Consider the following 16708-nt stretch of genomic DNA (forward strand, 5'->3'; position numbering starts at 1 on the left):
AACATACGGACTGTGTAGCGTGGAGGACGGAGTCATGGTCGAGGGCAGCACTGTTGTGGTTGCGGTGGAGCTGACTGCAGGACACACGAAGAAGGCGCTGGGAACATGGAGCCGAACGGCTGAGGTTCGGGAACGATTCCCAGCCAGACTCAGCTCTTCACGTGGGCATGACGCTGCGACATGTTCAAGTCGGACGCGCTGGCAGGCCAAGAGCGGTCAGGCATAGTCGATCCGTCGGTGGAGTCGATTATGGGCGCCAGGCAGTGGTACTGTCGGTCGACTGGTCAACTCGCGGCTGGACGCAGGGCACGTACGGAAGGGCGCGTGGCCGAAGTGGCCAAGCGCTGGATGAGTGAGGCCGGTGGAGCCGGCTAGCTTGACACGGCCCACGAGGCAGGCTGACAGGAGCGGGCTATAGCGCGTGGAGGCTGAGGCCGAGGCGTGCGAGCCGCGTGCACAGGAGAGGCACGGTAGTGCGGTGGTGCCATGCGGATTCATCTAGGATCCGCCGGGGATGGCGTGCGACTAGGCACAGATGGAGAAGAGCTGACGCTTGGCTGGACACGTGCACAGGTCTCATCAAGAGAATTTTTTTTACTTGGAGTCAGATAGGGAGGCAGGATGCTCAGTGGATTAATGCTCCTTGACAAACAAGAAAAAAGAAAAGGAAATGCATGTGGTGCACTACGGTGTCCGACTTGGAGATTGGTTCGGTCGAGCCATGGTCGCGGAGGGCATTGGTGCATGGACGATGCGGCTCTGGGCTTGCGCACGGTGAAGCGTACGGTTGGCTATCGACCGGAGCACGTGGTTGTGTCGGACTGGGACTTGGGTGGAGTCAGACATGGCCTGGAGACTAGAGGCGCACGTGTTTGCCTTGGAGTTGCAAGTCTCTCGATGCATAGCTATCCGAGGGCCTGGTTTTCTGAAGCTGGTTTGGACGGGTAGCCAGGTGCTTGCATCACAGCAGCACAGGTGCAAGGGAAACGACGATGACAAGCAGGTTTAGTGATAGATCCAGACATACAATTCATGGTGAGAGCAAATAGTCTGGTATTTGACTAGGGGAGATTGAAATTTCGGTCAGGCGTCGGATGGATTGGCGTACAGGTGACAAGGTATGTCGTGCGGATGTGCACGAGATGTGTGTATGTTGGAGTGCGACAGGAGGTCACAGACACGAGATGAGCAGGTGCTGGAGCGTGATAGGAGGTCACAGACGCTGATGTTTTTTATGCAACAGGTGAAAGAGGAGAGGCAGTCGATCGGTTGGCCAGACCTCAGTCCTGTGTTTGCAGTGCTCGATGAGGAGCATGGGCTGTCGATGGTGTTCGATCGTGATGCATGACGACTGATAAGAGTTCGACAGTGGTGGCCGGACAGTTTGCGGGCATATGGAAGACAGTCCAGGGAAGGCTGACGGATAGTTCACTTGGAGGGTGAACATACCGTGGTGCAGGGCTTACAGGCTAGTGGCAACAGGTCAGTCATACCATGGGTAGCAGAGATGAAGAGACTGGTAACAATGACATAGGAGCGTGAGGGCCGGTAGTGGTTATTCTCTGTGGCGTGGCAACACGTGGCGCGAGCTCAGGATGCAGGATGTCATTGGAGAGGGCTTGTGTGCTTCCAAATCGACAAGAGCGCGGATCGATTCGAGTTGTACGTACGGGTTTCTGAAGTGTGGATCGATGAGCGTGAAGATGCATCAAGGGTTGAATTGGAAGGAAGTAGAGATTGTGGAGGTCTTTACTTGCAACTGGAGTAATCTGGTTGGTTTGAGACTAAAAGAGGCTACGGTGTAAGACGTCAGAGAATCGTAACCTAAACAGTCAGGTGAAAGAGCAATGCTATTGTGGTAATTTCAATGTATGGCTCGGAAAGCAACAGTGAAGTTCTCAATATCAAGAAGCAGTCAATCAGGAGCTTGGATGTCGGATTTAGTTGGTTTTTTCATGTGACGTCCAACATGGAGCGGTTTTTTCTTCATGAAGTCTGGTGATTCTGGTTGTATCTACTTATGTGATGACGCGGGCTACCGTGCTGTTGGAGTAAGGTACTATCAAAATCAAGATTTATAATGGAGTTATGTGCTTTGGGGAGTCAGGCAATATGTTAAGGCTAAAGAGGAATCTGATTTCACTCAATGAGGCTGTGTTTATAGAAGAGAAAAGGTGCTCAGTTGCAGGTGGAGTCATGGAGTATGAAGTTGCAGGGATAGTAGAGTCTTTGGAAGACGATGAGTCTGAGTAAAACTCATCGGGTAGCTCTCGTTGAGCGGCAAAGGCGACAACTCAAGTACGGTGTACATGGAGGTTCACGCATGATGGCTTCAAGATGGTAAATTATTCGCTAAGGTGGAGTTTGTTAGATATGTATCGAATAATTGTACGGAGTTGGTTACGTATAGAACTTAGAGTTGTATTAGTGGTACATGGTGGAATCCTAGTAGGACTCTAGTGGAATCCTAGTAGGACTCTTGTCTCTAGGCATCCTCATAAATATGAGAGGAGGGCCGCTGTTTGTAACCATGATGACATAGCGACAGGTTCGCAGGGGGGCAGTGAGTCTGCGGGAACCCCGGGAAGGGGCCGGTGTTGCTAGTTGGGGAGGAGCGCCCATAGTCATGCCCCGGGGATGTAGGCTTCGGCTGAACCTCGTTAACAAATATCGTGCCTCTGGTGTCATCTATGATCGTGTGCATTATCTCGATAGATCTATCCGTTGCTTCCGCTGATGGCTAATTTCATAACACAGGTCATGTACCAAGGCTACCATGTCCTGGACACCATCAAGTATAGGACCCTTTGTAGCTCAAGGTCTGAAAAGGAGGTTAGCAGCTTCAAAGACTCGTCCTTCACCACTTCTATAAGTCGACTTCGTAGGATGAAGAGCACTTCCACTAGTCTTGATCTTCAGAGTACATAGGATAATTTAGAATCTATCCTTTCAAGCATGAAAGAGTTTGTATTACTTCTCGAGGGATGCGAACGCATCTTCCGTGGCCCCTATGACTCATATCTTTTACATCGATAACTTCAAGTTTGGTCGTCAAGTAGAAAAGCAGCAGATCAATGTCTTGCTGCAAGATAATCTTCCACCTTTCACTCTAATTGTGCTCCCTACTACCACAGAAATTATTTAGTGGGACGCCTTTGTACAGGCGGTTTCTATGGAGCCATCCATGCAAAGATTATCATAGACGGCTCTAAACAAAAATCGTCTGTGATAATGACGAGACACATCTGAAAATAGTGGGATGCTTTTAGTACAAACGGTTCTCATTTGGAACTGTCTATAATATTAATACAGACGGTTTGTACTTGAGCCGTATGTGATAAAACAAATATCACAGATGGTTCTAAACAGGAACCGTCTGTAACATTAATACATATGGCTCTTTTTTGAGCCATCTGTAATAAAAACAAATTTCACAAACAGTGCCAAATAGGACCCATCCGTAAATTAGTATAGACGGCTTCAAATATTAGCCGTATGAGAAAATGACTAGAGGGAGGTGGGACACTTTAGTACAGATGGTTCCAAACTTGAAGCCATTTGTAATGTTAAAATAGTACATCATCCCCTACATCTAGATTGAAGCAGAACAATGAGGAATAGTGAAGAATAGTGTGTAACTTTTGGAGGAAGAGGTCGGCGATTTTGACAAAAAAATTTGTTAGATTTTGGTGAAATCTTGAAGATTCATATGCATTTGTTACTCCAAGGCTAGCCTTATGTTCTAATTTGGTTTAGATGGTCTATATTTGGTTTGGAGAGCTACCTATGTCTAGATCTAGAAATAGATTTTTTTTTATGATGACATAGTATTGTTCTATTCATTAGTTGATGTAGATGATGTAGATTTGTGTTCTAATTTAGTCTTGAGAGATCAACTATATCTACATCTAGATTTAGATTTTTTTCATGATGATCTAGAATATATTGGTTGTTCTAGGTATATATGAAGCTCAAAGTATAGATCAAGGTTTAATTATGTGTTACTATAAATGGCTAGCTTTAATATAGTGTTCTAAATAAATTTTGGATTTTTGTATATAAACATAACATTGTCAATAACTATATCGTATTTAATGCTAAGTTTTGAACTAACGTTAGCCCTTATTTTTAGGTATTCATGTATATAATATAATGGTAATTGTTAATTATTTTTGGATTAATTATCATTTGTATGGTTCTTTCATGCATATATGCATGGTAGCTCTATTTTTTTCAATGAAATGCTTGGTTGCTCTCTTTTATTAGGTTGATTTCACATTAATTTACTTCATACATTGTAGATGGATCATGGCTGGATGTACAGTTCTTGTACGAATCAAGGGTACCTTGATGGTGTGACGGCTTTTCTGGAAGCTGCCAAGAAGGATAGTTTAGAGAAGGGTGTTGAATTTATATATTGTCCTTGTTGTGATTGTAGAAGCAAAAGATCCTTTCTTCGATAGAACGCAACCCTACAGATCCAACGCACTTGATTATCAAGGGCTTCAAATTGGACTACACATGTTGGACCAAACATGGTGAAGAGCAGAATGTGCTACATGAATACGTTGGTATCGTCGAAGAACCCGAAGTTGATGTAAGAAGATAAGATAACGAGGAATTTGGTACAGATGATGATGATTGTGGTGGTGCAGGCGACGATGATAGGTTGGATCAGATGCTGTGCAATGTAGACATGAACTTGAGTACTTGGAGAGACTTTAACAAATTCATGTGCTTGATTGAGGACTCGGAGAAGCCGTTGTTCCCTAGATGCAAACCAGAATACACAAAGGTATCATCCATGCTTGAACTACTTAAATTAAAAGCAAGCGATGGTTGGTCAAACAAGAGTTTCACGACGCTATTAGAACTCTTATCAGACCTGCTTCCAGATGGAAAAGAGCTTCCCAAAAGCTCATAGGAAGCAAAGCAGGTTCTTTGTCCATTGGAGATGGATGTAGAAAGGATACATGCATGTCCGAATGACTGTATCCTCTACCGTAAAGATCTATCAGACTTGCCTTCATATTCAGTGTTCAAAGCATCTCGATACAAGCATAAGAGTCAATCAGACGATGGCGAGGTGGAGAAAGGAATTCCTGCTAAGGTGGTATGGTATCTACCAATAATTCCGCTTCTTAAGCATTTGTTTGTGAATCAAAAAGACGCCAAATTATTGTGCTAGCACTCGGAGGGCCGCAAGCAAGATGAAAAGCTAAGACACCCTGCCGATTCTTCCCAGTGGAGAAACATCGACACAATCTTCAATGACTTTGGTGCAGAACCAAGGAATATAAGGTTTGCTTTGAGCACGGATAGGATGAATCCTTTTGGGAACATGAGCAGTAGGCACAACATATGGCCAGTTGTTCTCAGTATTTACAACCTACCTCCTTGGTTGTGTATGAAGCCGAAGTACTTGATGATGTTGCTGTTTATCCAAGGCCCGAAGCAACCCGGGAACGATATTGATGTATCATAAGACCATTGGTAGAAGATCTAAAAACATTGTGCAATGAAGGGGCACAAGTATGGGATGCGTACAAAAGAGAGAATTTCACGCTACATTCCTTGTTGTTCTGCATGATCAATGATTTGCCTGCACTACATAACCTTTCAGACTAGAGTAAACAAGTAGACACAGTGTGCCCTCATTGCTTAGATGATACCGTGAGTATGTGGCTACCCCACTCGTGCAAAACGTTGTTCATACACAATCGTAGGTTCCTTAACAGGTATCACCCGTATCGCAATATGAAGGAACATTTCAACAGAACGAGGGAGAGAGATTTATGTCCAAGGCACTATAGTGGTCAAGAGGTGCACAATATGATTAAAGATCTCAATGTTGTGTTTGGAAACGGGGGTAAAAAATCTAAGGCTACTGGTGGCATGTGGAAGAAGAGATCGATATTGTGGGAGCTACCGTATTGGAAGCACCTTGAAGTTCACCACTGCATCGATGTCATGCATGTAGAGAAGAACATATGCGAAAGCTTGATTGGTCTTTTACTTAATATTCTAGGCAAGAAGAAGGACGGTCTCAACTCAAGGCTTGACTTAGTTGATATGAAGATCAGGCCTGAAGTGGCACCTGAGCCCTCCGAAAAAAAGGTAGAACGAGGCTTCCTTCTACCTGTTATAATCTGAAAAAGGTCGAGAGAACCGAACTATGCAGGTACTTGCATGGTGTGAAAGTTTTGTCTGGTTACTCTGCCAACATCTTGAAACTTATTTCGATGCAAGATTTGAAATTAGTTGGCATGAAGTCCCACGATTGCCTCGTGTTGATGACACATATGCTCCCTATTGCAATAAAAAATATCTAGCGGACCTATCTCCGAGACATAATCACCAAGCTATGTTACTTTTTCAACACAATTTCTTAGAAGGTCATCGATCCCAAAGTACTTGATGTTTTACAGGCCAATATGGTGAAGACACTATGTCATCTTGAGATGTACTTTCCTCCATTGTTTTTTGATATCATGGTACATATTATTATTCACCTCATGAGAGAGATAAAGATATGCGGCCCAGTATTCCTACGTCAGATGTACCCGTTTGAGAGGTACATGGGAATTCTCAAGAAGTATGCACTGAATCGTTCTTGTCCAAAGGGCAGCATCGTCCAAGGTTACACAATCGAAGAGGTAGTCGAGTTCTACATCGATTACATGGAGTAGCTCAAACTGATAGGTGTGCCCATATCTCATCATGAGGGGAGACTAGATGGGAAGAGAACCATAGGTAGGAAATCAATCATTGCTAACTTTGCACATTATCTAAAGCCCATTTCACGGTCTTGAAACACATGACTGAAGTATCCATGCATATCGACATGCATAAGGACATGCTAAGCAGAGAGAATCCAGACCGTACGGAGGCTTGGATCACAAAGCAGCACAAACGCACCTTCAACAACTGGTTGGCAATGCGATTTAGTAATAATAGTTCAACAGAGGACAATATTGACTGGTTGGCAAGATGGCCAAGTCTCACAGTCGTGAAATTTGAAGCATACGACATAAATGGGTACACATTTTATACTAGAGCACATGATAGAATGGCGCCACCACTTTAAAACCCTAGACCTCCTCTGGACTTCGCACCTCTCATCTATAAATGGCAGCCCTGACCCCTCCCTAAGGTTCCCTTTCCCTCACCGCGCTCAAGTATGTTTTAGACTCCCGAGAGGCTCCGCGACTCTGCCATACCTTCATCGAGCACCACCGTTGTCATCAAGCCGTCGCAGCCTTCCACGATGCCATGCGAGCCCTCAAACAGAACTGCCTGCCGCTCATCGTCTTTCGCCACTCATCGTCGATGCATGTGCCCCGCAATGCCGATCCAAGCCTCCAATGACGACGCGGCGCCACCCAGAACTCGCCGTCGAGTCATCCTGCACCGGAGAAGAGGTAGATTCGCCCTATGTCATTCAATCATGAATGTATGGATATGATTGTGTTGAATATCTAATTATGGGGTATATGCGCATAAGGAATGTATCATATACGAACAGGGTATGTACAACACGTATTAAGAAGTTTTAGATATCACGGAACTGAATCAGTAGTACCTGATACACCCAGAATCATGAAAGTACATATCAGGATGGTTTCGATTAGTTACCTAACTCGATGCGGTTAGTACTCAAAACAGATCTATCTACTTGGACGTTAAGGAAGACAACTCCCTATCGACCATGGCTAGATAGGAGGTGATACGCCCACCCCTATATAAGGCAAAAAGGCTAGGAGAGAAGGGGGAAGAGGAAAACATAGGAAGAGAGAACTCGAGGCAAGCATCAAGACCCTAGCAGAGAAGGTACTCGGCGACCTTAGCTTTAGATTAGATCAGATTTGATATACTCTCTATAATAGATTTAGCCCCATTGCTTGTACTCAAGATCATCAATACAGGACAGCAACGCCCCCACATGACGTAGGGTATTACTCCAATCGGAGGCCTGAACCTGTATACATCAATTGTCCCGTCTCGTGATTAATCCCTGCACTCGATGGTACCCAGTCTATTTACGGACATATTGTTAGGAATTAATCTTCGACAGTTGACGTGCCAGGTAGGGCCTTCTGCTTTACAGGATTAATCATGTCTCGGGCTCACATTTACATCGGATTCTCCGACGACAACTTCTACGACCACTTCGAGTCGACTGCGGACAGCTTCAGGTCCCCTCTTGTCAACTCAGAGATCATCTTCAGAACAATGGTTTTCTGTTGGGACGACCAAGGTGGACTGATCCATAATAGTACCCTTAAATCCAGACCAGTGGATGCATACCGTGAGGCAGGACATCTCGAGTGGGATCCTGCAGAGCCTAATGTTCTACACTGCATAGACACTGACAGCGACGAGGATGGCGACGGTGATTCTAACACTAGCTAGAGCAGCCGAATAGATCGATTCGTGTATATGGCTAGAAACAACGACCCCCCATCGACTGACCCAATGGCGATAGTTTCAGAGGCCGTAGTCGATCACGGCACGAAAATTCCCAAAGATCCAGCGATAGTTGTCACCCCCAACGGTACCGATGCCAATTTACCACCAGAAACATCCGCAGCTGGAGCCTTGCGTGCACCCGACACGATCCTTCATCGATGGACCATTGGAGAACAGATGCCTCCTGGCCTCTCTCGGTGACTTCTGGTGGGTACGCCTCTGCCTATGATGACTCACAGCTCTAGGGAGAAGCTCCCTCCGAACAGTCACCATGAGGCTTCATCGACTCGACCGCCACCGAGCCTTGGTAACGATGTGCTCAATACTTCGGATGCTAACATATGAGGAGCACATCTGATCCTCCGATCCCTTCCAGAGTTAGATCCGGTGGATCCGCTAACCCCTATGGTCAATCAAGTCAAGACCTTACTCGATGTAGCTCAGATCCAGGTTGCTCAAGAAAATAATCCCAACAATTCTAGGCCACCCAGTCAGTACGGTCCCAGCTCGAGGAGCCACGAGTGGGAATGCTCTCGAGTAGGAGAATCTCATATGGGAAGCTCAGGTGGTCGAGCCCGACCACAACAATGTGGGACAAACTGTAATTGCCCCGTCCATAGGCGCAGAAATTAGGAAGCCCTGAGCAAGTGTATTCCCTACAATTGGCATGATCTACAGACGGTGATCGAAAACCACCGTGAAGTATGCCGTGAAGATGATCGCCACTACTATGACTGTAGGTGTACAGGACGGGATGGTCTACATGACTCCCCTGCTTGAAGAGGCATGCGTGAAAGTCCCCCACCACCTCCTCCTGATGAGTTTGACGGAGGCTGCGAGGCTTTTCTACATGAACTTCGGTCAATTCGGTAGCCCGAGAAGTTCAAAGCGGGCCCGATCCAGAAATATGACGGGAAAATCAATCCCAAAGAGTGGTTGCAGATCTACACCACTGTTATTCCAACAGCCGGTGGTGAGAATCGAATAATGGCCAATTACCTGTTAACCGCCCTCGATGGACCCGCAAGGTCCTGGTTGCTAAACTTTCCACCCAACTCGATTAGTTCATGGGTAGAAGTTAAGGCTCAGTTCATAGACAATTTCCAAGGCACATTCGAGCGACCAGGAGCGGAGAACGATCTCCACCAGCTACACCAAGGCAACAGTGAATCTCTTCGTGATTTTATCCGCCGGTTCAGTGACAAGCGTAACACGATTCCTGACATCTTCGATGAGTCAGTGATCATCGCCTTCAAACGAGGCGTTCAGGACACAAATTTATGTGGAAAGATGACTACTCGGAAGATCCGTACGGTCAAAGAGCTTTTTGAGTTAGCCAACAAGTGTGCAAAACGGGCAGAAGTGCAGGTGTGCACTAAAAACCTTCAATCTAGCAAGGACAAACCTGAGTCCTCGAAGAGTGGAGGAAAGAAAACCAAATCCGGTGACAAGCGCAAGGAACCCGATATGACTATAACTGCAATCGATAGGAACAAATCGTGCAACATTGGGGACAACAAAGGCCTCAATTAAGGTGGCGGGAAGTGGTGTCCCATCCATCGGAGCAACCAGCACGACTTCGAAGAGTGCTATGTGTTATAGAAAAATCTTGACGAAAAAATCAAGGTGAACGTTGAGGGCAGTGAGCCCCAGTTCCATGAGGAAGACCACAGCTTGGCGCACATCTTCAGAGGATCCGCCATGTACGAGTCCAAAAGGCAGTACAAGGCGGTCGAGCGAGAAGTCAACTTGGCCCTAACTGGGCCCACTCGTTATCTCTGGTGGTCAGAATAGTCGATCACCTTTGGTCAAACCGATAATCCAGTCGCAATACCACATCCTGGTCGATACCTGGTTGTGGTTCAGCCGACCATACTCAACGTCAAAGTTTCCAGAACTTTGGTCGATGGTGGTAGTTCACTCAACCTCATTTTCTCAAAAACCTTGGACAAGATGGGAATTCAGAGATCAGAGCTTCAAATAGGAGTCGAGCCTTTCCACGGAATAACTCGCAACTCATCGACCATGCCTCCCGATCAGATCGAGCTACCGGTTACGTTTGGCGCGCCCGACAATTTTCACATAGAAAAGCTTTATTGCATTCTGCGAATAATTCGGCATTAAGACTTGTTTCCCCTTAGTAGCTCACCCACAGAGTAATGGTCAAGTTGAGTGTGCTAATGGTATAGTCTTGCAGGGTATCAAAACTCGGGTCTTTGATAGGCTAAAGGCTTACTCGAAACACTAGGTAAAAGGGCTTCCCTCGGTACTATGGGCCATTCATACATCGAATAATAGGGCCACCAGTGAAACTCTTTTCTTCTTAGTTTATGGAGCGGAGGTGGTTCTCCCGACTGAGTTGCAGTTTGGATCACCTCGAGTAGAAAATTACTCTGAAGAAGGGCAGGAGCACTTACAAGTGGATGACATAAATCTACTCGAGGAGTACCGAGATCGAGTGTCTATTCGAGCGCCAAGTATCAGCAAACATTGCATAGATATCAAAGCATGAAAATTCAACCCAGGCAACTCGTTGCTGGGGACCTCATCCTGCGGAAGGTGCAGAAACAGGCCCAGGGCCATAAGTTATCGCCTAAGTGGGAAGGACCTTACATAGTAGTCAAGGTCACTTGACTTGGGTCGGTAAGGCTATCTACTCCAAACGGTGAGATACTCGAGCACTCGTGGAACATCGACCAACTCCGAAAGTTTTATTCATAGAAAAGAAATGTTACAGGTAAGTCGATTACATTCGATTCAGTTGGTTACTCGATTACATAGTTTTTCACGTTCATGCTAATCCATGTGGCTAGTGCAAAATTGATAGAAAGGACCAGCTTAGATCTTTCAAAAATACCTTATTCACCATTGAATGAGTCAAGGAACCTTTTATACTCCTCCCTCGGGCGACAGTTGATCACCCCAGGAATCGACTACCACAACCAGCATAAGGGCCAGGAAAAGTGGCCGAGGTGAAGGCCCTACTGGAGCTGATGACTGACGCCAGTGATGCCAAGTGGTCTTTTGCCTGGTGTGAGGGCGATCTGGCGATTGTTGACGGAGAAGATGACCACGCCTCCCTAGCCGGTGATGACCTGAAGGCTCCACCGCCGAAGACCTAGATGGCGGCTTGGTCGATGATCCGGTCGAGATCATCACCATCCTCAGTCCTCCCCCGTGCGGAGCACTACGCCATCTGGCTTGAAGTGTAAGCCTTGATGTAATGGTGAACACACTGAATAGGGGGCGGCGATCATATGCGATGGGCACTTCTCCCCTGTTTTTCTTAGGCCTACCACTTGAGTCCTCGTCGTCGGAGGAAACAATGATGATCTCAGGAGGGACCATGGCGAGAGGCCTAGGGGAAAGGATTTTTGGGATTAGTTCACAAGGAGGAGATGGAGTGGAGGCCATGGCTTCAAGCTCTACAGATCCCAGAAGGCAATGGGCAAAGGAACAAAGGGGGCGATATGAAAGACAGACGGATTCAAGTCCCCTCTATTTATAGCAGGGGGAACATGTCTTACTGTATAAACGTGGTTGTCAGGATCCGAAACAATGGCGTCGCCTCGGGCACGTAGCGTGTTCGGCGAAGTGAAGATGTCTTTATAGCTTGTCTCGTCTCTACAAAGAGGGATGGACGGTCATTATGGCTTGTCAAATCAAGATTGCAGTGAAAACGAGCACAAACAAGAGTGGGTTTTTAATTCCCACCTATCCGGCGGTTCGAGCTCACTCGATATTCACATCGCAGTTAAAACAATAGTGCTCGGGGGCTTACACTCTCAAGTATTCAGTTCAGGATGGTGTGTCAATGCTTATGCTCTACTCTCTATCTTGATTGTTACAACAAACAGAGAGTCGGGGGCTACATTGCATACTTTCGATGCTGGAGCTTTACTCTTTGTACGATTACATTATCGACCATTGGTACAACTATGATTTCAGGTATCACAGATATACCATTGATCAATCTCAAGAATAACGATAGCACGCTCTGATCGGTTTTGCATCTATTCATGCTGAACTCTATTTCATAGAAAAGGAAATAGTAGTGGCAGCATATTAGACAGGCAAAATATCAGCAGCACCTCCAGTACAATTATCAAACAAGAAGAAGCCTATTACATATTTAAGAGAAAAGCTTAGGAGATATCCACCTACAAGAATGCCACTTAAAATTCCCTTCAAGGGATTTAACCGTCCTGGAAACAGCGTCAGGGTGCGAAATCTCGATGCAAAATGCTTGCCAAACAGGGCATGGGAAACCAGCTACATGTTCTAATTGTAATTCTGTCTGATGTTAGTGGTTCTTATTGTATGTGTACTGCTGGTTGGGTCGTACAAAACTTTGAAATTACTTGGGATTTTTGTTATATACATGATGTGCCTACTTTTGCAGGGAAAGTTAAAGGAGTTTGGGACACTGACATTGGAATCATATCTCGATGTTGCTTGCCAAAGCATGCTAGCAGGCCAATCAAGTAGCATCTGGAAAATGTTGCAATCAAAATCAATGTCAAGGTCTCTATATTTTATATTCAATGTTTTAGTTTTGGTCCTTTCTTACAGGTATGTAACAATTCTTTGCTTTAAACAAGTCGGAGGGCACAACACTGTTCTTGAGCGAGCCTTTGTACGTAATGGCATGCCATTTGTGTCAGAAATTCCAACAACTATCTTTGGTGCTGATGTCACACACCCCCCACCATTAGAGGACTCTGCACCATCCATTGCTGCTATAAGTTTGTTCTAATAACTATCAATTTCTGTATCATTATCAGTCGTACGATATGCTGTACAGGTGTGATCATCATGGACATTCCTGCTTGTCATTTGATTGTATTCTTCACATTGAATTCATGTAGGTGGTGGCATCAATGGATTGGCCAGAAATCACCAAGTACAGAGGTCTTGCGTCTACTCAACCACACCGACAAGAGATAATAGAAGATCTGTTTACTGTTAGTAAAGATCCACAGAAGGGACATAATGTAAATAGTGGCATGATTAGGTAAGTTTGTGTTTTATTGGAGATGATTGTCAGTTGTCACATGGTTTAATTGGGTAATTGACATGCTCTTGTTTACAGGGAGCTATTGATTGCTTTCCACAGGAAGACAATCCGAAGGCCTAAGAGGATAATATTCTATAGGCATGTGTGCTAGATTCTGTTGTTTTGTTCATCTCTTTTTCTCCTTGAATAAAACCTTTTGACTGATCACTCCTATATAGGGATTGTGTAAGTGAGGGTCAATTCAACCACGTTCTGCTTTATGAAATGGATGCCATCAGAAAGGTTTTTGCTTGTCTAAATCTGGTATGCTGCTTCCTTACCCATTTTGATGGTTTTGCCCTTTTTGTTTCAAGGCTTGTGCCTCTTTGAAAGACGGATATCTACCTCCAGTCACGTTTGTGGTTGTCCAGAAAACGCATCGTACAAGGTTTTTCCTGAGGTTCATGGAACGCGTGATATGACTGACAGAAGTGGAAACATTCTTCCTGGTTAGTTTTTTGGTATCATGACGTTATTGAGAACATATATCTGTGGCTTCTGGAATCATTTGCTGATTGGGTGTATTTTTTTGCTTTGTTGGTGCTGTAGGAACTGTGGTTGATCAAAACATTTGCCATCCTACTGAGTTTGATTTCTACCTGTGTAGTCATGCTGGCATCCAAGTAACCACATGCTACCTATGTACAGTTCGTTTTCCAGAACATTTTTTTTTCTGTTATGGAGTGCTTTTGAATATGTTTCTTTCAGGGGACTAGCAGGCCCACCCATTACCATGTCCTTTATGATGAGAATCATTTTACAGTTGATGCACTCCAGTCACTGACCAAGAATCTTTGCTACATGTAAGTTCAGCTCTCCCTCGTACGGGTGCACACACATGACAGTCGTTTATTACTCTTGGTTTACCTATGACCAATATCAATTGGTGAAATGCAACTATGCTTGTTGCACCCGTGCAATGTCAATTGGTGAATCTGAATTATCGAAATAGATTGAGGTTGGTACGATTATGAATCCCTTGGTCTGTTAGTTAGGGAACTTGGAAGACTGTTAACTTCAGTGGTCGTAATTTGCATGGAATAGTGTAGCTTAGTGGAATTGGGCACAAAAGGTACAAACTTAGGGCTGGACAATTCTAGAAAGAGTTCGAATTGTTTTTCAGTGTCAAGAGAATGTGGTGTGATTGACCTTATGGTGATGTCTTTAATTTTTCAAAGCGACCTGCAACCGCGTTTTGGAGCTGTAGAGTTTGACTTGTCAACTTCTTGTTGGGAACCTAAACTTCTTTTCCTCTTTTCTATTCCCTGATTAGAAGAACAAAAATAATTTTCATTTAGTTACGTGTGCTTTGTTTTCATATTCTAGAGTTTATATGTCCAGATAGTTTCAGCTTAGTCCAACTTCGCAATGATTGTGACCAATTGACTGTAAAGCATGTTTGATGAGTCATTGAAGTAGTGAGCACCACGGCAATGACCAAATTTTTGTTTCCAGATCCTTTTTTCATTTACAGCAGTCAATAATGCAGTTCCTTGCAATTTATTTGAAAACGCTTCAACTTGAATTTGAACTTTGCTTTGCAAAATTGGTATGTTTTGTGTGACATGTCACTTTGGTCTTTCAGTTGATGGGCAACTCAAGTGTGAGAAATGGATTCGGGACGATGACAACAAGTCGGAGGAGTTAAAGATGAAATGGTGGGTGAAACGTTTGATTGGTAGGCCAAAGGATGTCTACATCAGTTGGCCATACCCATTCGCAGAAGGCAAGCTATTTGTTATGACTCTAACAGCTGGTTTGGAAGGTTACCATGTCAATATTGATGGGCGGCACATCGCTTCATTTCTTTACCGCACCGTAAGTTTACTGTAGAGCCTCATAAATCTTGATGAGCAGTCCTGAAGGTACGCATTGCTAATTGTGGCTAGCTGATGTTCTCAACAGGGTTACTCTCTTGATGATGCAACTAGATGTTCTTTACCACACTGTAAGTTCATTGTAAAGCCTCATAAATCTTTGTTGACCGTGAGCATGCAAATCTAATTCGAATACAACATGAAAAGTTTATATCTCTCCATGCTCAGTGCTGCCGCCCTTCCAATTTGAAATACAGTTCTCTTAATGATCGGAGGATCCTCGAATTGAAGTGAAACCATGTAGGATTGATTAATTAAATTGGATAGGCAGTAATGGATATTGCTGGTCTTGTCAATAACGTTTCCTGGTAATGGAAATGGAGTTGACCCTCGATCCGAAAAAAATATTAGTTTATACTAGCCAGAGAATGCTTATCATAATTGCAGGTAGCGTGAGCACATGATAGTCGTGCTTGTGTATGTATTACTTTGACTGAAAAGCACCATAATAGACATTCCCCCGCCTTACATTGAAAAGTGTAATTGATAAGTGTAAACACATATATTCCTAGAAAATCCTAATTTGAAGAAAGGAGTAGCGCATGGTGGAATTCGCCCTTTTATTTTAAATAAACTGCATTTTAGATGCAAAGCTCTAAATGTTATAAGTACATCAAAAGAATCACGTAACATCTATTGGAACGCGACTATGTGTGTAAACAGAAAAAGCATGTCAACATCTCAAAATTGGGTTGTGATCCAATCACGAAACTTATTATTTTAGTGCTATCTTTGCTTTCCCGTTGTAACATACGGGCATTTGGATATTACATTTTAGTTAGACAAGTATGAGTATGAATTTCTTATTGATTCTTGTAGGAAATATGTTATCTCATGAAAAATTTTGTGTTTCATTGCAACGCACGGGCATTTATGGATATCTTTCCATCTAATAATGATTTGGCAATTTGTGTACTTGCAGACTCGAAGGATAAATGCCTGAAGCGGGGAATAAGGAGATAGTCAATAACATCCGTAGTGGGAAAGTTTCACCACCCGTTGCAATGCAGGCAAAAAAAACTAGTAATATTAAAAAAGAACAGCTAAGTATGGACAGTAACGGGGTGCCCCAGCCAGGTCACCGCATTCAGCTATTGGGGGCTGATTTACCCCTATCCCCACTGGGATACAGAAGGGAAACTCGATATTTCATGCCAACAGAAATAGTTCATTCTTGCTTGGAAAACAGCTCGTGCTCGAACTGAAAAAATCATGGTATTATTCTAAAATATATATATCGGCAATGCTAACCATATGGCGTCTGAGATGCGGGAGAATTAATTACTACCTTAAAGTAGTACGGAGT

General features: G+C 44.3%; 1 pseudogene; it reads left to right on the plus strand.

Moving 5' to 3' along the window:
* The first annotated feature begins 12729 nt into the window (after positions 1-12729).
* On the plus strand, positions 12730-14531 carry LOC133907226 (protein argonaute MEL1-like; annotated as a pseudogene).
* Positions 14532-16708: the final 2177 nt, after the last annotated feature.

This window comes from Phragmites australis, chromosome 24 (assembly GCF_958298935.1).
Source record: "Phragmites australis chromosome 24, lpPhrAust1.1, whole genome shotgun sequence".
Taxonomy (NCBI): domain Eukaryota; kingdom Viridiplantae; phylum Streptophyta; class Magnoliopsida; order Poales; family Poaceae; genus Phragmites; species Phragmites australis.